The sequence below is a fragment of the Marmota monax genome, unplaced genomic scaffold (assembly GCF_021218885.2).
Source record: "Marmota monax isolate L192 unplaced genomic scaffold, Marmota_monax_Labrador192_F-V1.1 WCK01_AAM20220418_F8-fsc00118, whole genome shotgun sequence".
NCBI lineage: Eukaryota > Metazoa > Chordata > Mammalia > Rodentia > Sciuridae > Marmota > Marmota monax.
Window position 1 is genome coordinate 4,409,409 of NW_026695231.1, and position 21,124 is coordinate 4,430,532.

The 21,124-nt window shown below is 39.7% G+C and overlaps 1 protein-coding gene and 1 long non-coding RNA gene across 26 annotated transcripts in view; one reads left to right on the top strand and one right to left on the bottom strand.

The window, feature by feature from the left end:
* The window catches only part of Esrrg (estrogen related receptor gamma), a 601,476-nt gene that overhangs the window by 540,897 nt on the left and 39,455 nt on the right, over positions 1-21,124 (bottom strand). For 5 of the 23 annotated variants that reach the window (XM_058577065.1, XM_046438426.2, XM_058577064.1 and 2 more), the window contains exon 1: positions 1,345-5,273. The exons of 5 other annotated variants lie outside the window; for them this stretch is intronic. The gene's annotated coding sequence lies outside the window, so the exon portion shown is untranslated. Of the gene's footprint in view, positions 1-1,344; positions 5,274-6,888; positions 6,963-11,595; positions 11,798-11,875; positions 12,505-12,527; positions 12,697-21,124 lie in introns of those variants that run through there. 13 more of the 23 variants (XM_046438416.2, XM_046438415.2, XM_058577066.1 and 10 more) reach the window with 8 other exon arrangements.
* On the top strand, positions 11,745-19,013 carry LOC124088692 (uncharacterized). Of its 3 annotated transcripts, none has more exons than XR_009226161.1 (4): positions 11,745-12,063; positions 14,046-14,175; positions 15,197-17,920; positions 18,662-19,013. It is a non-coding gene; the product is annotated as an uncharacterized LOC124088692 (long non-coding RNA). The 3 variants fall into 3 exon arrangements; XR_009226162.1 differs by having other exon boundaries at positions 11,761-12,063; positions 15,197-16,085; positions 17,771-19,013; XR_009226163.1 differs by having other exon boundaries at positions 11,814-12,063; positions 15,197-15,293; positions 15,970-19,013.

A 21,124-nucleotide genomic window follows, 5' to 3' on the forward strand; every position in this document is an offset into this window, starting at 1 on the left:
ACTTTCCATAAAGGAAGCCCTGAAATACACAGACTTCCTTTCTATGTCTAAAATAAAGGTACTTACCAGTGAAAATCCACAAGTCACCACATTTTGCCCAGAATTACATGGGCCACCCTTCTCCATGGAAGCACAGACTGGGACCTGCCAAGTTTAAGGAGATACCTATTTGGGTTGGTTGGGAATAAGTAGGAGGGAAGGAGGGGGGCAGAAAAGAAAGACTTCCCCTTTAAAACTGAACAGAAGCAGATACCAAATCACATGACCTTTTACCGTAATTTCTATTAAAATCATTTCATGTCTGGTTGCCTCTGCTCTCCTGGCTCATTTGTATTGTTTACAACAAGTCACTGCTCTGGCAGTTAGTGGAGGCTGAATCCATGGTTACCCGTTTTTACATTCACTAGTTAAATGGAATGCAGCTCTGCTGTGGGTTTCAGGGAGTGAGCTCTTAAGAAACCACAATCCAGCTATCAATCAGACTAATCTGAGAGAAATTAATCTTATAAACCTAAGTATTGTTGCATATTAAAAATTGATAGAAAGGGGCCACGGACTTTGATTGTTTGGAGTTACAAAAGTGGACAAGCTGAGATTTGACTTAGAGCCTCAGAGTGTTCGGTCTGTGGTCTCCATCTGACAGCCATTCACGTTGTGCATCTAAAATGCTTTCCAGGGTAATACGACCACCCTCGAAAACAAATCCACCACCTCCCCAAATTCCTTGAGCCTTTATTTCACCTGAATGTTCTTGGAATCTAAATAGTGCCTAAATACAGGTTTAACCAGACTGCAACCCCAGCAAAGTAACTTAAACAGACACACACAAGACAGTAAAACACCAAACCGACAGCATTGAGTAGAATTCAATTAAGACAAAACCTCAGTGGAATGCTCTTTATGAGTAAATTAAAACTGCAAACTAATATGTTTTATTGAGAGCAAGAAACAGTACAAATTCACTCTATTGTCCATGAATTTATGTAGTTAATTCTTTAAACATTCCCCAAAGCTAACTTGTTTCTCAAGAAGGACATGACCAACAATTATAATTCCTAATAAAAATTTAGAAGTTTTATAGTTTAATGCCCACAGTAATTGTCCCACAAGTCACATCTAAATGCTAAATGAGAACAGCAAATAGTTAAAGCTAACATATTACAACCCCATCTACTGCAAAGTCACTGTATCAGAAGCTAGAATTGATTTGTTTCCTCAGAACGAATTGAAAATGAATGTAACAGAACGTTGGAAAAACCCCTTCTGCACTGCTAATCGGATATGGTATAATGGTTGACTGCAGCTTTGCCCTGTACTAGTGCTGCCTAAATCATACATACTTACACGTTCTGGGTTCTTCCAAGAGTTTGGTGCAGTTTCAAGGACAAATGTCTTAAGGAAGCCTCTCTACTGTGCAGCAGGGAGCCTAGCTCGGATCTGATGACAGGAGCACAGTGCTAAATCTGACAACAGAGAAGGAAACTTCCTGCATGAAGAGAAGATCTTGGAAAGTCTCAGGGTTAAAAAGGCTGCTTTAGATGTGCTGGTTGATTTGCTCCCTGGTTGTGTATACACAGTAGCAGCTGATCTGTGTTTGCAGCCCTGCAGAAAGGAACCTTTACTGAAAACCAATGGCATCACATTTCAGTGGAGCCTGTGCCAAGTGCTGGAGAGCAGAGCAACCTTTGACAACTTCACACAATTCAACCCAGCAGACTTACCACAGGTCGCGAGGAGAGTGGAAGGTGCCTCCCCGCCAGCTTTCACCCTGGGTATGTTAGCGCAGTACCTGGGAAACCATACAGTTACCGGCTGGAAACAATGGAGTAAGGTATTCCCAGGACTTGTCTGAAATGTACTTTCTGTCTGCTGTCCTGACCTACCATGCACTATTATTTTAACAGAACTTTAAAAATAAATTCAAATGCTCAAAATGTATGTCCTTCTGCTTCTCATATAAACCTTTGTGTTTAAGGTTCCTCTGGGTTCCTCAGAAATAAATCCAGAGGGGAAAAAAAATAATGTAGGATTGGGTAATATGTGCCAAATTCTGCACTACGTCTCCCAAATCAGAGGCTGTGTTATTGGGGCCATTTTGTTACTGCTCATTATAAATTAGGGCGATTACAAAACTTCACTCCAGTAAAACTCACTATTATAATGAGACTAGGGATTATCAAGAGCAGACCAAGTTGTGGAAAACATGGAATGTGCTGATCAGCAGTAGAATTAGCTTTATCATCACCCTTAATATGGAAGACAAGGAAAATTCAACACCTCACCATCTCTAGAAGGGAAAGTTAAAGGAGCATAAAAGAAAGAGAAATAGAGATAGATGGGGTCAGCTAAGGCATAGAACAAACTTAATCCAAGTATTCAAGTCGTTGGTTGACCACTTCATTACCCTCCAGTTCTCCTCTGCCCTTCCCCATCTCTCTCTCCTGCCCCGAGGACAAGTCCAGGTTGCAGTACATAACCTGGCATTTTCTCACCATTGTGCATTTTACTTCAAAGGGCAAAAAGCACAACTGGCAGTTTAACAAAGGCCAAGTGAAATGTGTCAGGAAGCTCAGAGCACTGCTTTCCTCCTCCTCTGAAAGGGATCTAGGAGCTGCCTGGGCAACTGGTGAACCATCCGAGGCCTTCACTTTGCATTGATAGAGGAACGATGAGGGTTTCCTTACATTTAAGAACCCATACTGCGTAATGAATAGAGTCTGGGTTCTGTGCCAGATTTAACTTCCTTTCCTCCACCTGCACAAGGGCAGGAGTGGCTTACAATTTCCAAACTTTCTATTTCCTCATCTTTGAGGTAGTCACAAGTTATCTACCCTATAAGCTTTTTCTGTTAAGGCGTAAAGGATGCACATGTTGAGCGACAGAGCCTGGCATGCATTCATTCAAAAACATTTACTGAGTCTCCTGGCAGAACCAGGCACAGTGCCAGACAGTGGGGGCACAGAGTCAATTGAGAAACAGTACATTGCTTCAAGTATAGGTCCATAAGTGTTAGACTATGGGAGGGCAGGAGGGAAGACCTATGTTGTCTCTATCACATGCAAAAGAAAAAAAAAAATCAAATATCTTGGGATAGGGGATATAGCTCATTAGTAAAAAATTTAGCTATTATAGGCAAGTTCCTGGGTTCAATCCCTAACACTACAAAACAAAATGCTGTCTCATCTGATTCTGCCAAAAATTTTATGAGATAAATGAAGCTATGCCCAACTTACAAATAGGAAAACCACAATTTAAAGAGGTAAAGGTTACCCAGCTAGTAAATCACAGCGTGCATGTTAATCCAAGCTCTTGGACTCCTCCAAGTACTGTCTAAAGTAACTATACAAATTGGTCATGTAGCATTCATATTTTGCACAATTCTTTACAGTACTGGTTTTCATTTCTTTGTTTTTCCAGTGCTGAAGACAGAATCCAGAGCCTTCACTTGCTAGGCAAACGCTTACCACTAAGATATATCCCCTTAACAGTTTTATGTGGGCATATTGTACTTCCCTAAAGGTAGAATGAGTCTCTTAGACACACTACAACTTGAAATTACTTTTAATTCACTAGCACCTAGGATGATATTAAACATATTAAATGTTTAATAAATTTTGCTACATTGAAAAGAAACTCAAGCCGAGTCAATTTTACTACCTATGCTCAATCTCATAAGAAGCCAGAGCCTTAATATACAATGGTTTGGAGGTTATCTGTGGCCTTCCAGTTCTCATACAATGTTCTCAATGACCTCCAAATAGTCATATGCATCTCAAAGTGTTTAACACTGATTCATAATTAAACTCCCTGAATTTTGTTTTCTTCATTTGTTTAGCATGTATTTTGTAACCAGGACCTAATAATTTGGGGTAAGAGTGATTAAATATTGACCTTTATATTCAAACTTAATACTATGACATCTTGATTTCTAGGTTCACCCAGTTTCTAAGTTCTACAGATCACAAAGTGGAGAGTTCTGTTGATCATTATCTTGTGAATCAGAGCAGAACACATACCAATTTCAGAAACAATTCAAGGTGATTTTTTTAAAATCTGCATTTTAAGATATATTGTCTGTACAGATAACTCAAATTTCTTGAATGACTTTTGACCTACTACTTTATTCTTTGTTTTGACATACAGTCCATTTCTAATGGAAAAATTAGTTAGACGGTTATCAGCAAGTCATACATAAAAATACCCCTTAGAAAAATCTGTATGGTACCTAAAACTTGGAGTTCAACTGATGTATTACATTCATTGCTAATGTTACACCTTGGAAACCTTATTTTAAATGTGATTTATATCATTATTTATAAGTATTTACTGCCAAACAATGATTTCTTTAGCCTTCACAAAAATGCTAGAAATTTAGATTACTATCAATGTCATGACCACAGTGCAAATGATAGGCAATGTTTAAGACAAAGAAAAAAATTACCAAATAAATTGTTTTGTTTCCAAAGTCATTCACTTGTTTATTTAGACAAGCTTGGCCATCTGTAAAGGAAAGTAAATATGCTCAAGTACTGGCATTGCATACATTAGAATTATCATGCTTGGGAACATCTTCCAATATTCAACTGCCCAGCTGCATACTATTTCCTGCTTCCTCCCTAAATAGAATACTATGTAAAGAACCTACCTCAGAGGTTGTTCCTGGGTGGGCAAGAAATGTGCCAACCAAATACCACTCCAGGACTAAACAAATAACCCTTGAAATTGGTCAGACCTGAGCACTTAAAGAGAACTGGTTGGCCTAATGACTCTTCCTCACCACCTGAAACTAAATACAGTTTACAGATTCTCACTTGACCCTCAAAATCATCTTGAGAAGCAGATGGATGTTTTGATCATTCACATTTTGACAATTCAGAGAATTAAATAATTTCTCAAAACCATACAGTAAACTTGAGACAAGAGCTCAAAACCTAATTCCAAAGCTTTTCCACATGACACACTGTCCTCTCCCTTCATGGGGAACCCCCACACATTGGCTTCCTCTTTTTACCTTTGGCTTCACACGCCACAGCTCAGTTAAATACATACCAGGCCATTTTATAGACGTGCACACACATGCACACACAAGCACGCACATATACACATACCTTTCTACCTTCCACCTTTTCTTTTCTCACATGTTGGCCAATGGCTTCAGAGAATGATTTTCTCTGTCTCCATACATCCTTCCTCCTGCCTTTCGGTGAGTTTGGGTGTCAAAAAGCAAATCTTATCACAGGTGATAAACTTAGCAGCAGTGCTAATGTTGCACGCTTTCAAGGGAAAGAAAAGTCATATACTTTGCAACCAGTCACTAAAAATCCTGAAAGTTTCTAAAATTCCCTTTCGGCTACTCTGCAATACTTCTCATCTATCTTTTCAACTTCCAGTTATATGCATTCTCTTTAACAGCAACCCTCCCGAGTCTAGATAAATGATGAACTAGCATTCAGTTTTACTGCCTTTATGTTATGTTTATCACTTGTAGCATAATAGAACTTGTTCTTTACATTTTATTCATCACTGATAATACAAGATTTCACTCCAATGAGTAACAATATGCTTTTATACTCCAACACAGGAAAGTAATCAGCATTTAAGATTATTCGGGGGTGGGGGTGTGCTTTGAATATCTGATAATTGATCTAGAAAGGAAACATTTTAATGCAAACCTGACTGTCTAAATTTCATGAGGTTTTCATTTCAAACCACTGAACCTGAGCTCATGTACTGCTGTATACACTAATATTTGTAGTCATGGCATAGGTCATACTTAAGTAATAATTAGTTGACAGAATAGAAAAAAATAGGAGTATGATTAATTGGTTGATCCATTATTAATCAATCACGTAACTAAGGATCACAGGGGTAAAGTGAGTTGAAGATTGACTAGTCAAAACCTTTCATATCAGAAATGAAAAAAACAAGGATTGCTATTGTTCTCAGATGAAGTGGACAATCTGGTCATATGGTTAACTCTGCTTACCATCACTGTGACTGACCTTCTGCTGAAGTCTAACATTCATTAGAATATACATCAGCCATAAAGAACAAATCTCTAACTATGATGGTGATTGATCCAAAGGATCATCGGGTATTATACCCTAATTCTGCAACCTTCTGAAAATAAATGTTCATACTAAATAGAAAATGAATTTGTAATAACCGAATTAAAGTGTTCATCTAAATAGCCAACTTTAGATTTCTCTCCACACATAATAACTTGGAAAAATATATAGCCTGTGTTTACTATAGCATGATAGCTACAGTCTCTAAGAAGAGCTATAACTCGCTAACAATTTTCCTGATTTATGTTTGAAAACATACAGGGCATGAAATGATTTCTGCAACCTTACATTTTCCTCAAGAACACTAGTGAGCAGAAAATGTAGTCCAAAAATCATGTGGGCTTGCTTGTTACATCTCCTTTTTCAATAGAAATAGGTGATGACCAATTATATATACTCTACCAAAAGAAATATCATTAGATTATTTTCCCCCTTAAAGGAGGAGAGATGAAACAACACAGGACAAGAAGAAGAAAAAATAAGGAAAAGTGGAAGAAAAGGAAGAAACTCTAATAAAAGAATCTATTTTCATATAATGCTTACATTTCCTTCTTGAGAAAGTACAATAAATCCAGCTTATGGATGATATATGGTTATAAACTGTAACTCACTATACAAATGTTAGTTATTCTTGCTGGTATTTAACATATATGAAAATGTGCTTCACAATCTATAATTGTGCTAATAAAATAGGTATTTGTGAATATAAATTATACTGGCCATAAAATCAGCCTTATTAATCTAATATATCTTAGAGCGAGACCAAATTTAAATGAACCACTTTGGTAACATAGATAGCTGAAAACACTGTTTATCTTACCATGTAAGTGTCTCTCAGAACAGGAATACAAGTTTTGCTATGCTTCATATCCTGTTGGCAGTCTGCATTTCGATCTTTAAAACAGTAAAAAATGTTGTCAGATATGCAGATTTTCCAAGTTAAATAATTTGTTTAAGGATAGTAAATTAATGTGTTAGTATCCTTTTTTAGAGTCCTATCCAGAGTTTGGAGGGACTTTGGGGAGGGGGAGGTTCCCATATTGGGGATCAAACCCAGAGCCTCATTATGTGCTAGACAAGCAAAGTACCCCTGAGCCACATCCCAAGGATATTTATTGTAGCAAACTGACATCTGAACCAGCCATAAGTATCCATAAGCAAATAAAATATCTTTGAATTGCCAGTGTCCATCATTTTATCACAGTTTTGTCAAAAACAACTGTCTTTGGTGGTAACCATGAACAACACATCCTCCACCATAGAACTATAAATAAAGGCCTGATTTAAAACTATAAGGGACACTTTTCTATAACTACTGATGTTATTTAGAATGTTCTAAATGCACTATTAAATGTCTATATGCATGTCTAACTAGGAAAAGGGGTCTATGCCAGTACTGTACAAGGAGGAGGTGGCCTTGCCCAATTGGAAATAATCAGGGTTGAATAAATGAGTGGTAGCTAATCTCCCAGAAAAAGAAAAGTTCCCTATCTATGTGATAAAGACACAAAGACTTGTAGCATTATCACAGGGATCTTATCACAGCCACATTGTCAGGAATTTTTATTTAAAGATTTGCAAGGATTTGTCCAATTCCCTTTATTCTAAGGGACCAGAACCCTGGAGGTGTCGTATTTCAAAAGCTATGACTTTCTTAAAAGAAGGTCACTTGGGCTCTGGTTCTCCTTAGCCACCACCACCACCCATTCCAGTACAAAGTACCATGATAAGTTAGATCCAAAATAACATAAAGAAAATTGCTTCAGAGAAAGATCCTTAAATTGTCCTACAGCACTTCCCCCCAGCCCTATATGCCAGCCTGAGAGGGTGAGAGCTGGCTGAACTTACGCATAATTCCTTGCTCTGAACCTGAAGGTCCACTTACTCTACTGGGATGGCAATACTAACCTGAACCCTGAATTTTGGAGCCATAGTATTTCACAGCTTTAACCAACTGATAACAAAATGACAGGAGAAAACTTCTTTGTTTGCACAGAGGCCCCAGTACATTATTTTGACTTTATAAAGAGATTTTCAATGAATTTAAAAATCACAATATTATGATACTTGGTAATCGTTATTTCAAAACGGCAGTTTCTATTGTTCATGGAGAAATTTCAGTAGGTTTTCTCATACCAGTAGTTCAATTGAAAGATTCACCAACTGCTCCCTGGAGAAAACTGAAGATCTGCATTTAAATGGAGATATACTATTTCCAAATGCACAGTACCTAGAAGGCAGATACTGTCAAGGTTTCTTAGTGAGCATAACTCAGATTATATTAGGTAAATTTCAATGCCATAGCTATCCACATTTCATAGGGTGAGAGTTATTTCTATAACACTCATTTTTCTCTGTGAATTCTTCATAATGTTTGTCCCTAGAAGTTAAAATTAAACCTTGCTCCATAGCAGAGTCCTCACACTAACAACAAGCAATTACTACTGTACATATCATTTCTGATGTGTACGGAAAAAGACCACAGAAGCTAGCTCCGCCAGAAATGTTAAATAATTGAAAAGTATAATGACTTAATAGAGTAGTAAGCTTAGTTTACAATGCAGCCAATTTGAAGCCATAAAAATACTGTGTAAAAATTTTATCTTGTGGTTGACCATTACATATCCTATCTATTATTCAAAAGTATCTCAACAGTATTTTTCTTCATTAATGTGGCTTTTGGCATTTTCCTCAAAATATTTCTATTTCAACAGTTTTCCAACAATTCTGAAACAAATACAAAATTTCTGTATCATATCATAAAGACCCTTCACTGGTGTGATAATATGTTCAATGTCAAGCTGAAACCAATTTCATAGGTCAATCTGTAAGGCATACTTGAACCACCCCAAATATGATTTGCTTTGCATTGAACAGAATCAATCAGACATTAAGAAGAAATAAAAAAAAATATGAGACTAAAGATACTGGTACTAACACATCTGTAAACAAAAGGACAGCCTCATAAATAACTCCCTTTCCTGTGGCACACTAATCCAGGGATTTCTCTACATTAGAAAATGTCACGGGGCGTCAGAAAAGTTTTGCCTAAAGTGTTCTGCTAAGGTGCATAGCATGTCTGCTAAGGAGGAAAAAAAGAGACACTTAAGATCAATTCCAAACATAAGTCCATTACCTCTGGCAGACTCTCACTAGAATTCTAGCTTCAACTGAAATGTCCCTGTAAACAAGGTTACCAAGAACAGGCCTGGATATTTTTCTCAGCAACACTTTCCTAGGAGCCCCTCAGAGGTCGGTGTGGTGAATTATACCTTATCTTGCTGCTCTGCCCTTCTCATGCTGATTCAAATTCAGAACTCAAATGAAAGATGAAATATCTTGAAGATCACTTAATATTGAAATACTGTTGCAATAATAAGTGGTGCTCAGTTGGAGATGGGAACATGGTACTCTCTTGGTAACCTTTTAATTTCTGGAAAAATTGTACAGAATAAATTGAGCCGCACACACATGGAAACCTAATCGATTGATCTGCTCTATTTTGTTAAAACACCACCCATCAGAAACTCCCTCAGCTCCCCAGGCAATTCCTGTTAAAGACGACCAGCACATTTTAGGACGTATCATGCACGAAAACTTAAATGCTATTTGATTTATTAAAGAAAAAGAACCATCTTTTGTCTACATTTATCACCCCAGTCAATGGAGAGTCTGATGTGCAATATGATACCATTCCCAATATATACACATTTAATTCTATGCAAGTTTAAACAGTTATGAGAATTGCTTTAAGAAAAATAACAAAGCCATGCATAACTGACATATCTATTTCAAAGATCAGCTAGCCCTGTTTCATTACATAGTTGATGCTTTTCAAGTATGAAGGAAAAGAAACCTCATCAGTGTCACTTCATCTCCATCAGCATGTCTGTGTACCTTCCTTCTGTCAGCCACTCCTCAGCTCAGATTTGAGAACTGTTCAAATTTCCCTCTCTTTCTCACAATGACAGAACTGTTTCTCAGGTTGGTTAACTCATTTTGATAATATCAAATCTACTGGACAGGAGGGGGTGGGGGGGAGATCCTGAAACCACTCCCAAGTCCCATCCCCTGCCTCCTTCTAAGACATTTTTCTGCTTCTTTTTCTCTTGCCTGCTGCTTTTGAAGTTGAGCATTTTCCAAACATACTCCCCTATTTGGTCTTTGGGCAGTGTGAGAAACAAGTTTATAAACTAGACCAAGTCACTCAGCTGCTCTGAAACACACTTCACCACATCCGCAGGTCTCCAGATCTTGACTTAAAGTATTAAGCAGGAGTGTTTTGAAAGTAGTGGGTGGTCATGTGTGGACCTAAGGGCTTCTCTGTACCCATAAGCTGGCTGAAAGCTGGCTGAAAGACTTTCTTCCTCTTTTTTTCTTTCTCTAGTTCTTCTTCATATTTTTATTTTTATTTTTATTTTTTTTGAGGGGCCTGGATGAGAGGGTGCCTTTTTCAACACTGCCCTCTGTTTTATGTTAGCCAAATCAATTGGTTTCTCTGTGTGTCCCTCTTCCCCCATGGCCACTGGTTCTTATTCTACAACACAAACATAGCAAACGTGCTTCCCTAGCAAAAGCAGATCCATGTGGCAATTCACAACATAACCCAAGCAAGCACAATAAATAAACACATACATAATCATTCCACAACACTGAGGGGGTGGGGGTGGGGGTGTCTGCAGGCCTTTCCGGACTCTTACAGAATTGCTCATTAAGATTCTGAAAGACTGAAAGACCAAGGGGGTGCAGCTAGGGAAAGGTTGCCGGAAGAGGAGGGGAGGAGGGGCAGAGTGGAGCTTTGCCCTCTGTGTCTTTCTCTCCCTGAGAATCTCCCATCACCAAACAGGGGTGGGGAGGGGGGGGCACTCTATCCTGAAGAATTTCTCACACACTTGAGGGGCAGAAGGGAGTGGGTGGTTTGAAATACTTAAATGAGGGTCTGGTGACCTCTGTGCAACTTCAGCGACTCCCTCGGGAAGGTGAAAGGGTTGGGGAGAAGGGAAAGAGGCGTAGAGGACAGGAGGAAGACACCTACAGCAGCTGCAGTCACCAGAAGGATTTTCCAGCCCATGACAGCAGTCCTCAACTCCTGGCACCACCCTCTCCCACAAGACCCCTGCCCCACATCCCCTCGCCCCTAACCCCTCCCAGTGCCGGTGCTGAACTCTGCCCTCACTCTTTGCCACTTTACCAAGCACTTAAGTCTCTATCCAGGAAGGGGGATGGGAGGGGTGTTGAAAGAACAAATCTAATTGCAATTAGGATTTATCTGTGTCTCTAGCACACACGCTGACAGTTTTGCAGTCATGGTCAGGCAAGTCTACAAGAGGTGGGCAGTACTTAGGATTGTGTTATTGAGGGAGGGGTTGCTTTTTCTTTTTTTTTTTTTTTTCCTCCAAGAGACTCTAAGCAAGTGAAGGGGGGAAGGGGGTAGCAATACAGATTTCAACCAGGACTGCAAATAAAGAATGCCCCAGATGCAAATGTCTGTCTCCAGATGTTGATGATAAGGATTTGGAGCAGTTACCTTGGCAGGGTCAGAACTGCAGCAGGTTAATAAGGTGAGTCGTCGGGGATTTTAAAGAAGCCGAAGCCGGTTTCTTTGGCTATGAAAGTCTACAAAACCCCCATGCAGGAACATTGCACATCTTACACACGCCTCCTTTAACTGGGCTCCCACGACCTCAGCAGGAGAGGGGGTGCTGGCCGGCCCGCCGGTGGCAAGGGCACGGCCCCCCGCTCTGCCCCTGCGGGCACGGGGCCGGCCTGGCACCCGGGGTCCGCGTCCCGAGCGGCTGTGCACTCACCGAGCCAGGCTGCGAGGGGCAGAGGGGCGCCCGCGGCTAGCCGGAGCGCTGAGGCGCCTCCCTTTTCTCTTGGTAGCGTCGGTCCGCACTCCCTGTGACCCAGGACGTCATGATGCCTGTCTGTTTTCTCAATGATAACTTGGCAGAAGAAGAGAGAGGCTGCCAGGTTCTCCTCGGGTGGTTACGTGGTATGTGCACGTTTCTGTTTGCATGCGTTTCTCTCTGGTTTTTTAAAATAAATATCTATATTTAAAAAAAAAAAAAATTCCCGGCACAGTCATGATCTGATCGCATTATTGCGTTTGCATAATTGACGCCTCTGGGTGTGTATATATGTGTGTATGTGCGTGTGATTTTTTTTTCCCCTTTAAATCCTGCTGCTCCTGCCGCCGCCGCAGCCACTGCAAAAGGAAAGCAAGCATGCGTTCATCTTTTGTCTTTCATTTTACCTTCAGGGTGACACTCAGTACCAACTGCTCCCTTCTGACCGTCGCCAATCCTCGCCTGGGCAAAATAAATTTGAAAAACATGGGGGGAGGGGAAGGAAGAGCCCCCTGAGCCAGAATGCTGGGGTTTCCATTCTTAGGCGATCGGATCCCAAACCAACCCGACCCACCTCCCACCCTGTAAAACCTTTCTCCCTTCTACCCACCGGGCCCAGGCAGAGAATAGGCACCAAGATAGCGAGGAGCATCCACCCAGGGCCAGACACTCATGTTCGCGGCGTGCACTTGCTGACTTGCATATCTCGGTTGCATTCCCAGTGTGCAGGCCTCTCACAACTGGGGCTATTTTTGTCTCCCAGAGATGTTCTTTAAAGCCTTTTTAAAATGGGGAGGGGAGGGGAGAAGAAAACAGAGTAAAGTCCAAGCTTCCATTTGAGGGGCTCTGTGGACACACCATAAAATTTAGGAAGGGGGGCTCCTGGCATCAGACCTATCAGGGGAGTTTGGAAGGGCAAAAAGGATAACTAGCTTTTGACTTTTGTACAGTGGCAGGAAAACTTTTTTTTTTTTTTAATACAAAGATGTTACTGTGGACTATGTACTGTATTTCTCACTTTTATAACTATGTTCTCCAAGATCAGTAGGAAAGATCTCAAGAACATTCCTTAATATTTATTTCTTCCAAAAATAAGGTATTTTAGATGGTGTGACCACATGATAGGTGAAGCACAGATCAACTTCTTGTATGTTTACTTCATGTTATTTGTACATTGTCTGGTATGTTTTCTATAACTTCTCTTAATCATAATATTGTGTATTTTACTCACCATGGGTATGTTCCTGATTTAAAAAAAAATATCTAGCATCAGGTTTGGCCAATACTTTGCCCTTCTTTATCACTAATTACCCTTTTAGAGTAGCAGAATGGGCTAAGGACTTTCCCCCTCAAACTCCTGCTTGACCTTGATCACCATTAAGTATGGGTAAAGTCACAGTTCCACTCTGATTCCAAATTCCTAAAAGATGACAGCAGAAGCCGAGGTTGCAAAATATAAAGTGCCAAAGAGAATGTTCAATCTGAAAAGCAGAATGGCTTGAAAGAAAAACTTTTTAACTCATCCAAGATAATCTGCAACTGCTGGGTGTTTAAACATAGTTAACCTTAAATAGGTAAACTATTGGAGAAACTGGCTAAGTTTAATGAAAATACCAAGTAACTTGTTGGGCCTCTTTGCTTTAGCGTCACAGTCCAAGAATCACTAGCAAATCCCACAGGGAAGACACTGTAATTATGCAAAGGCCAGACAATCAGAATTGGAGAAGAGCCTAGCTGAAGTAGACTAAGAGGGTCAGAGGACTATTGACTAATGGCCAGATCCCAAGACTTGAGCAGTGCCTCTCCACCCTTGACAATTGGACATGGCTCCTCTGCCTCTGCTAATCGGTCTCCTTGGAATGCCACAAGGATGAACTGGTGCAGTCAAGCCCATGCCTAGAGGTTACAAGAATCAGTGTTTCTAAGAGGGCAAAGGCCAATTCAGAGACCATCTATAGTAACTTTCCAGTAACTATCCAAGAGGTACTCGTTAATATTCAATCTTGTTCTCCAGCTTTTTTATTAACCTCAGAACTGGACCCTTAAAGACCCACTGCAAAGGAAAAGAACCACAAAAATGTGACTAACTTTAATCCCCTGAAATCCAATTTCATTTTTTCTTTTTCAGACCAAACGCCGTCCCTGCTGTTTGTCACCAATCCACATACCAGTGCAGGCAGCCAAGTGGTTTCCTTCCCCAGGGTGAGATGTCTGAGCAACTAGAAGAGAGCAGAGCACAGTATTCAAGTGCTCCAAAGGTCTGAAAAGACACTTTCTAAACTGAGATTCCCTAAATTCAACTCTGCTTAAGAACAGCTCTGTGTTGTTTATTAGAGTTCAGACTCTCAGACTACTTTCAAGTCTTTTTTTTTTTTTTTTTTTTGGGGGGGGGGGGGTCTGGCTTCACCTAATATATAATCATTTAATATTGTTGTAGCATGTTCAATTTCACTTCCCAACCAAACCAGAGGGCATGAAAATGCTTACTAAGGTATATAGAACACATGGGAAGCAATGTAGTAAACCTTACTGGTGCTCAGAACTTGTGAATCAAATTAAATATCCTTAACAATAAAACAGGAAGACTGTTATTATCTCCTGTTACCTAGGGTACTGAAGCATGGAGAAGTTATATGCTCCAAGGTGCACAGATGGGATTCAAAATCAAGAGCCCTGAGTTCTATCAGTCTATTCAACCTTATTTCCAACTACTGGCATGGTGGACCCTTGGTTCAGTCAGGCTGGCCACCCATTGTTCATCTCACATACCCTGTTAACTCCTACTCCAATGGTATTGCCCAGTCATTCAATGCCCTCCTTCTGCCTCTTTAAATTGTATTTGCCAGTCAAATTCTATCCACTGGTCAAGGCCAAGTTCAAATCCTATTTTGCCCACAAAGCTGTTATTTATTATTCTTGGGTTTATCGATCTTTCTCTCTCATTGTTCCACAATGTTCACTATTACGTAGAACATCACGGGTCTCTAATTGTTTCTGAGGTTTCTTTTTCAATCCCTTCTTCACCTCTCAATTCCTTTCTGACAGAAATATGTTTTTTTTTTCTCTCTCTCTCTCTCTGTCTTTCCCGGTCTGCCTACCAGAGTGCCAAGAACAACACTATCTCTCATTAAATAGCTTCTGATACATTAATTGATACACAACTGTGCTTTGTAGAGCTAGGATGCCACTTTTCAATTTGATAAAATTTGAAAGTCTAATGTAACAAAAGCTTTATCCTTTTAACTGAAGAAATTATAAACCTGTTTCTGCCTATTTCAGATGTCCCTAGAAAACAATCAAGTCAGATCGATGACAAAACTATTTAACTGGAGAAGCACATTATGATGAAGAAGAACCTGATGTGGGGGTGAAGAGGGTGAGCAAGTATATAATTGTAGTATTGGGGAAACTATCATAAAATTAATCATTATGGGTTTTTTGGCTGTTATGAGCCTTTGTCTGATAAGTTTTTTTTTTCATTTTCTGAGTTAACTAATGCTTTCTTATTTGAAAGATAAGGAAATAAGTGGGAACTGGTGGCCAGAAGATGCGTGAGCTAGCTCACCTTAGATGGGCTACTGGTCAGCAGTGTGTGACCTCTGCAAATTATTTAATCATGCTGTGCCTCAGTTCCCTGCCTACACAGGATGGAACATATCTCCAAGTTCCTTGCAATGGCTCAATTAGAATATGACAGAGAGAAAGAGCAAACAAGAATATTTGGCCCATGGTGGGATTAGTTTTTTGGAGCATACTAGAAAGAATCTAGAGAACTCAGGTAAAATTAGCCAAGTTCATATTCTAATCCACAGTATAGAAAAGGGTAGCTCTGAAAAACTAAGTTCATATGCAAAAGCATAATCAAATTTATATTTTCCCAAAGTATCCCCGTTAGACAAAATTATTAATAACTATGTGTACCAATAACCTATCATTTCTGCCAAAATGTTGTTAGTCATCATTCATACTTGCCTACATGACCAAATTGTTGTATGGACTCAATTTGATATAGGTTAATTCAGTCTGTGTTGCATGATGTCTTCAATTCACAGGTAGTTTGAATTGAATCCTGATACTAGTTGAAGAGCAGAGATCTATCAATGAAGAGACTTAGGAGCTAGAACCTGAAGGGGCCTTTTTGCATATTTCCTTATTGGAACTGATTTCAGTAAGCTTCTCTGTGTGTTCCTTTCCTTATTTATTCTTCTCATTTTATTTAATTTTATTTGTGGTGCTGGGGATTGAACTCAGGGCCTCATACATGTCAGGCAAGTGCTGTACCACTTAGATTATCCCAGCCCTCCTTTATTTATTCTTAGGTATTGAATAGTTTGATATTATTCACTTTCTATCCAGGTTTTTGCTGAGGAAAATAATATAGTAGAAATGAAAAGGATGCTATTAATTCAAATAAAATATTATGTCAGATTTGCTTTGTTGTACACCTGAATTAATGTTTCTAAAAGGTTTTGCAAAGTTAGTAGAACATGTGGAGACAAGAATTCAGGCCTTGTTGAGAATCCAAGTTGATCCCTACCACCCTTTACTAGTTAAAGGACCTCACAAAATCCTAGAGCTTGGAAGAATCCATTGCCCTATCCATAATACATTTTTAGATGATGTGGTACAGACTCTGGGAAAACAGACAGCTAATCACATCTCAGCAAAAACCAAATTCATTAGAACATTTACTTAAAATAGGAATGTATAACAAATCTCTGACATGGAAATATGAAAATAATTTCATATCAGGCAGGGATCCTCAACCAGGTTTCGTGCTAGCTGAAACCTGGATATCCATGGATGAGTTACAAAGATCTTGAAATTATAGGCCAAGTGAACATGTGTATATTGTTCTCAAGAGAAATCCACAACTTTCTTCACATTCCTTTATGACTCCAGAAAGGTTAAAAACAACTGATACAAAAACAAGTTATTTTAAATGAACTTAAAAAAAAAAAAAGATACACATTCACTGAAGTCAAATGTCACACTGGTTACAACATGGATAGTATATAATAATTATCAGTATTCAGAATGATGGCCTTGAGACACGATGAAAGCCTCATGTCAAAGAAATTTACTTAACTGACAATTCGAAAATATAGCAGCCTATTCAAATTATTTGAATACTGAATTGAAATGAGGTTTCCGTTTTTGTCCAAGCGGGTTGGACAATCCTCTGTGTGCTAAGCAAGGTAGATTCATGTAGGAAAATAATCATTGTTTCAAGGAGTAGTTAGGAGTCCACTGCAGCTGAGGTGGCAAAGAATGAGGAGGAAGAACTGGAGGGATATTTGGCAGGGGACTGGAATTCACAGACTTTCATGTCTGGTTTAGGCAACTGAGTTAAATGTTATTAAAGAGATAAAAAAAAAAAAAAAGATTAAGAAAATAATGAATTTGGTTTGATATACGTTGGCTTTAAAGTCCTTTGGAACAGCCCAATTCCACCAGCCCTGGGAAAAATTAAGAACAGATTTGTGGCTGGAGAAATTTATTTGGAATCAGCAAGCAGTGAATTGGGGATGGGTTAGGCTGGTAAGACACGTGGCAAAAAAAAATTATGAACATAAAGGACTTAGAGTCTGGAGTAAAGTTGCAGTTATTTGAATGAGATCTAATTTGCAAAATGTGAAATTATATAACACCCAAGGCAAAACAGTATTAGTGATTTTAAGTATTGGTAGACAGCTGTACTGTAGCATACATTTCAGAAAAGAACAATCCATCTCAGAATTCTACTTCCCCATGAGGTTTTTCTGGACTTCTTTCAAGACACAGTTTTCCTTTTGAGATACCACTTTCCCTGCCTGGGTACAGAAGGGAGAAAGAGTTTTCCTTGGCAACCAGGTTCAACTGGAAAAAAATAATCAAGATGTCACCTGATGCCACAAGCTACAGACTATGTTTTCATCTCCGTGGACCTGCCAGTTGCTGAAGCAGCAGAGGAAACTCAGTGTCATGGAAAGAACACTAAACTTAGAGTCAGAACCCTCGAGGGTGAGTCTCATTTCTGCCTCTCGCTGCAATTGCAACGGTGGCCATTCACCCAACTTCTCCACATCTGGATTTCTTCTGTAGTCCCTGCCCTATTGTCACTGGGTCATGATTCCTATAGCACTGTTTTGGAAATTCCCAAAGGGCTGGCATAAGGGGGAGTAACCACAGCTTCAAAAGTTATCTCTTCTCTGAACTCCTCCACAGTGACACCTCACTGCATCCCCAGTGAAAGCCCCGTATGGCGGACCCCTCTTTGTCTCCACTGCCATCAACATTCCTATAGTACACTTAGATCAATGAGGCTGTACTCACACTTGAATTTTCCTTACTCTGTCCACTGCTCAGAGGTCTTGGCTGCCTTTACTGTAACAGATGTTTTAGTTATCTTTTGACTTGTAGAGCCCAGCATACAGTAGATGCACTGTAAGCGCTAAATGAATAAACAATTATCAGAGAACACTTGCCTGCACATGTTCCCATTTTGAGAAAATGCTTTAGGTAAGCTGAAAAATGGGAAGTGCTGGGCCAGCCTTACTGATAGGCAATAGACCAGAGTGCTTTGCTCATAAAATTTCTACATTACTGTGTATTGGCCTATAAGTTCCCTTATAATTTCTTATAAGGGAATAAAGGCCTTCTTTTATCAGACTTAAGCTTGAAATGAAAATCCTATTATCACTTCTTCCAAAAAATGTTTACACTGGTTTTATTCGACACTGATATAAACATGCTTCATTTCAGATTTTGCCAGAAAGCTGAGGAAAGAAAATGGGAAAAAAATACCATAAACCCATAGGAAAATTCAATGACTGTGAATATCTGGTGGAAAAGACACAGAAGGCACTCCGAATGTCCTGTTTTCAAATTCCTGAAGAATTTTCTTTAGCCTTCCAGGATTATGTATTTTACCTTCAAAATCAAATGTGTGATCTTTAAGTATCAGGGTTTGGGGGAGGTTTAAACGAGAAAATGCATATGATGGTACCATGCTTTGTCAAAGTAAACAGCTGATTTAAAAAAAAAAAAAGAAAAGAAAATTCTCCTCCGGGTTCATCAGTTTGTAACCATAATAAACTTGTAAGCTTTTCTCTTGGCCATGGCTACAGTTTGGACCTTAAAATATTCCCAAAAGGATCATATGTTGAAGGCTTGGTCCCTAGTCTGTTATGCTGGGAAAATGGTAGAACCTTTAAGAGATAAGGCCCAGTGAAAGGAACTTAGGTCACTGGGGACATGCCATTGAAGAAGGTATTAGAACCCTGTCCCCTTCCCTTGCTCTCTCTCTTTTGCTTACTGGCTGCCATGAAGTGAGCAGTCTAGTGCATCTCACACTCCCTCCATGGTGTGCTGCCTGCCTCTGGCCCCCAAATGACAGGGGGCCACACCTAGCTCCATAGCTAGGGAGTTGGCCAACCACCAACCATGGACTGACACCTCCCAAAATGTGAGTCAAAACAAAGCTCTCCTCTTTTTAAGTTGATTATCCCAGGTGTTTTGTTACAGTAACAAAGTTAACATAGCCAGACTTCTAAAAAAGAGGAGCACAAGGAGTAACTTATATCAGTAGCTCCCAAACTACTGATACAAATAAAATCACTTAGGATGATTTTAAAATTCTGATGCTTGAGTCATACCCCATAGCAATTATGCCTGAGGGTAGGAACCACGCTATAGTACTTTTGAAAATTTTTCACTTGATTCCAGTGTACAGCAAAGTTTGAGCTAATGTGGTAAAATGGCCTGTGGGTGGCTAATAAGCAATTAGTGCCTGATGCTAACAGGGTCCAAGTTTAGACTCTAATCTAGAGTAGCACAGTTCTTAGCCCTTGCACAAACCCATAACTCAAGCCCTTCTCCTTTTCAATGATCCTCTGGTAAAGCTCTTTGTAAATGGACCGTAAACAGAAGAACAATGGATCCACTCATCCCAAGTACTGAAACAGCAAAAGAAAAAAAGCACAGGAAAACACCCATATCTGTAGTACTATTTCATTTATAAAGTGCTATCGTTATTTAATCTTCACAATAACATTGCATAGTTGGCATTATTATTATTTCTAGATCGAAACAATCAAAAACTAAAGGGAGATTCACCTTTCTCTGGGACAAAGTGACAGATCCAAGGGTTTTACTGAGGCCCAGGACTCTGGAATCCATGCTGTTTACCTGAACCACCCTGCCTGGGAGACCCTACTAACTACCACTCAGCAAGATCACATCCACAGCTGAGGGTGGATTTGGAGCTAGGGTCTAGTTTCTCCAGCATACCTGGAGGAAAGGAAGGGAGGAAAGAAAGCAAAGGAAGGAAATATGGTCAAACGTATCTGAATTAAACAGGTTTAATTTTACCAGGCCTTTTCAAATTATTTCATATGCTAACAAGCAGGGGAAATGTCTAAAACCTAAAATTTCCAAACTGATTGAATGGGGAAACCCCTTTCTAGCTCACATTTCTCAGGACCAACATCTTAAGGAACACCACTGGAGAACTGTTACAATGGCTTTGCTCGGTTCCTTCCAAACCACGTTCAGTGTCACTCTTTTAGGAGGACCCACCCACTCCATACCCTATTTAAAACTGAAACATCAACTGTCCCTAGTCCAGTTTTCCCTTCCTACTTCCCTACTTTATTTTCCCCCCATTTCTCTCAACACCTTCAAATACACTTGATATTTACTTATTCATTCCATTTACAGTCTGCCTCGCCCCTTATGTCTACAAGCTTCGTGGGAGCAGAACATTTTCTGGCTGTTATGGTTTATACATGAAGTGTCCCCCAAAAGCTTGTGAGACTATGCAAAAACGTTCAGAGTGAAGTGATTAGATTATGAGAGTTGTGACCTAATCAGTGGATTAATCCACCTGTGTGGATTAACTGGGTGAAACTATAGGCAGGTAGGGTATGGCTATAGGAAGAGGGTCATTGGAGGGGATGTGCCTCTGGGGGTTTATATTATGTCCCTGGTGAGGAGAGCATTCTCTCTGCATCCTGATTGCCATGTCCTGAGCAGTTTTCCTCTGCCACATCCTTCGACCATGATGTTCTGCCTCACCTAGCTCCATAGCTAGGGAGTTGGCCAACCATCATCTGAACCTGTGAAACCATGAGCTAAACAACTTTTTCTGTATGTTGTTTTTGTCAGGTCTTTTGCTCACAGTGATGAAAAAGCTGACTAAAACATTGACTTTTTTTTTCCACACAG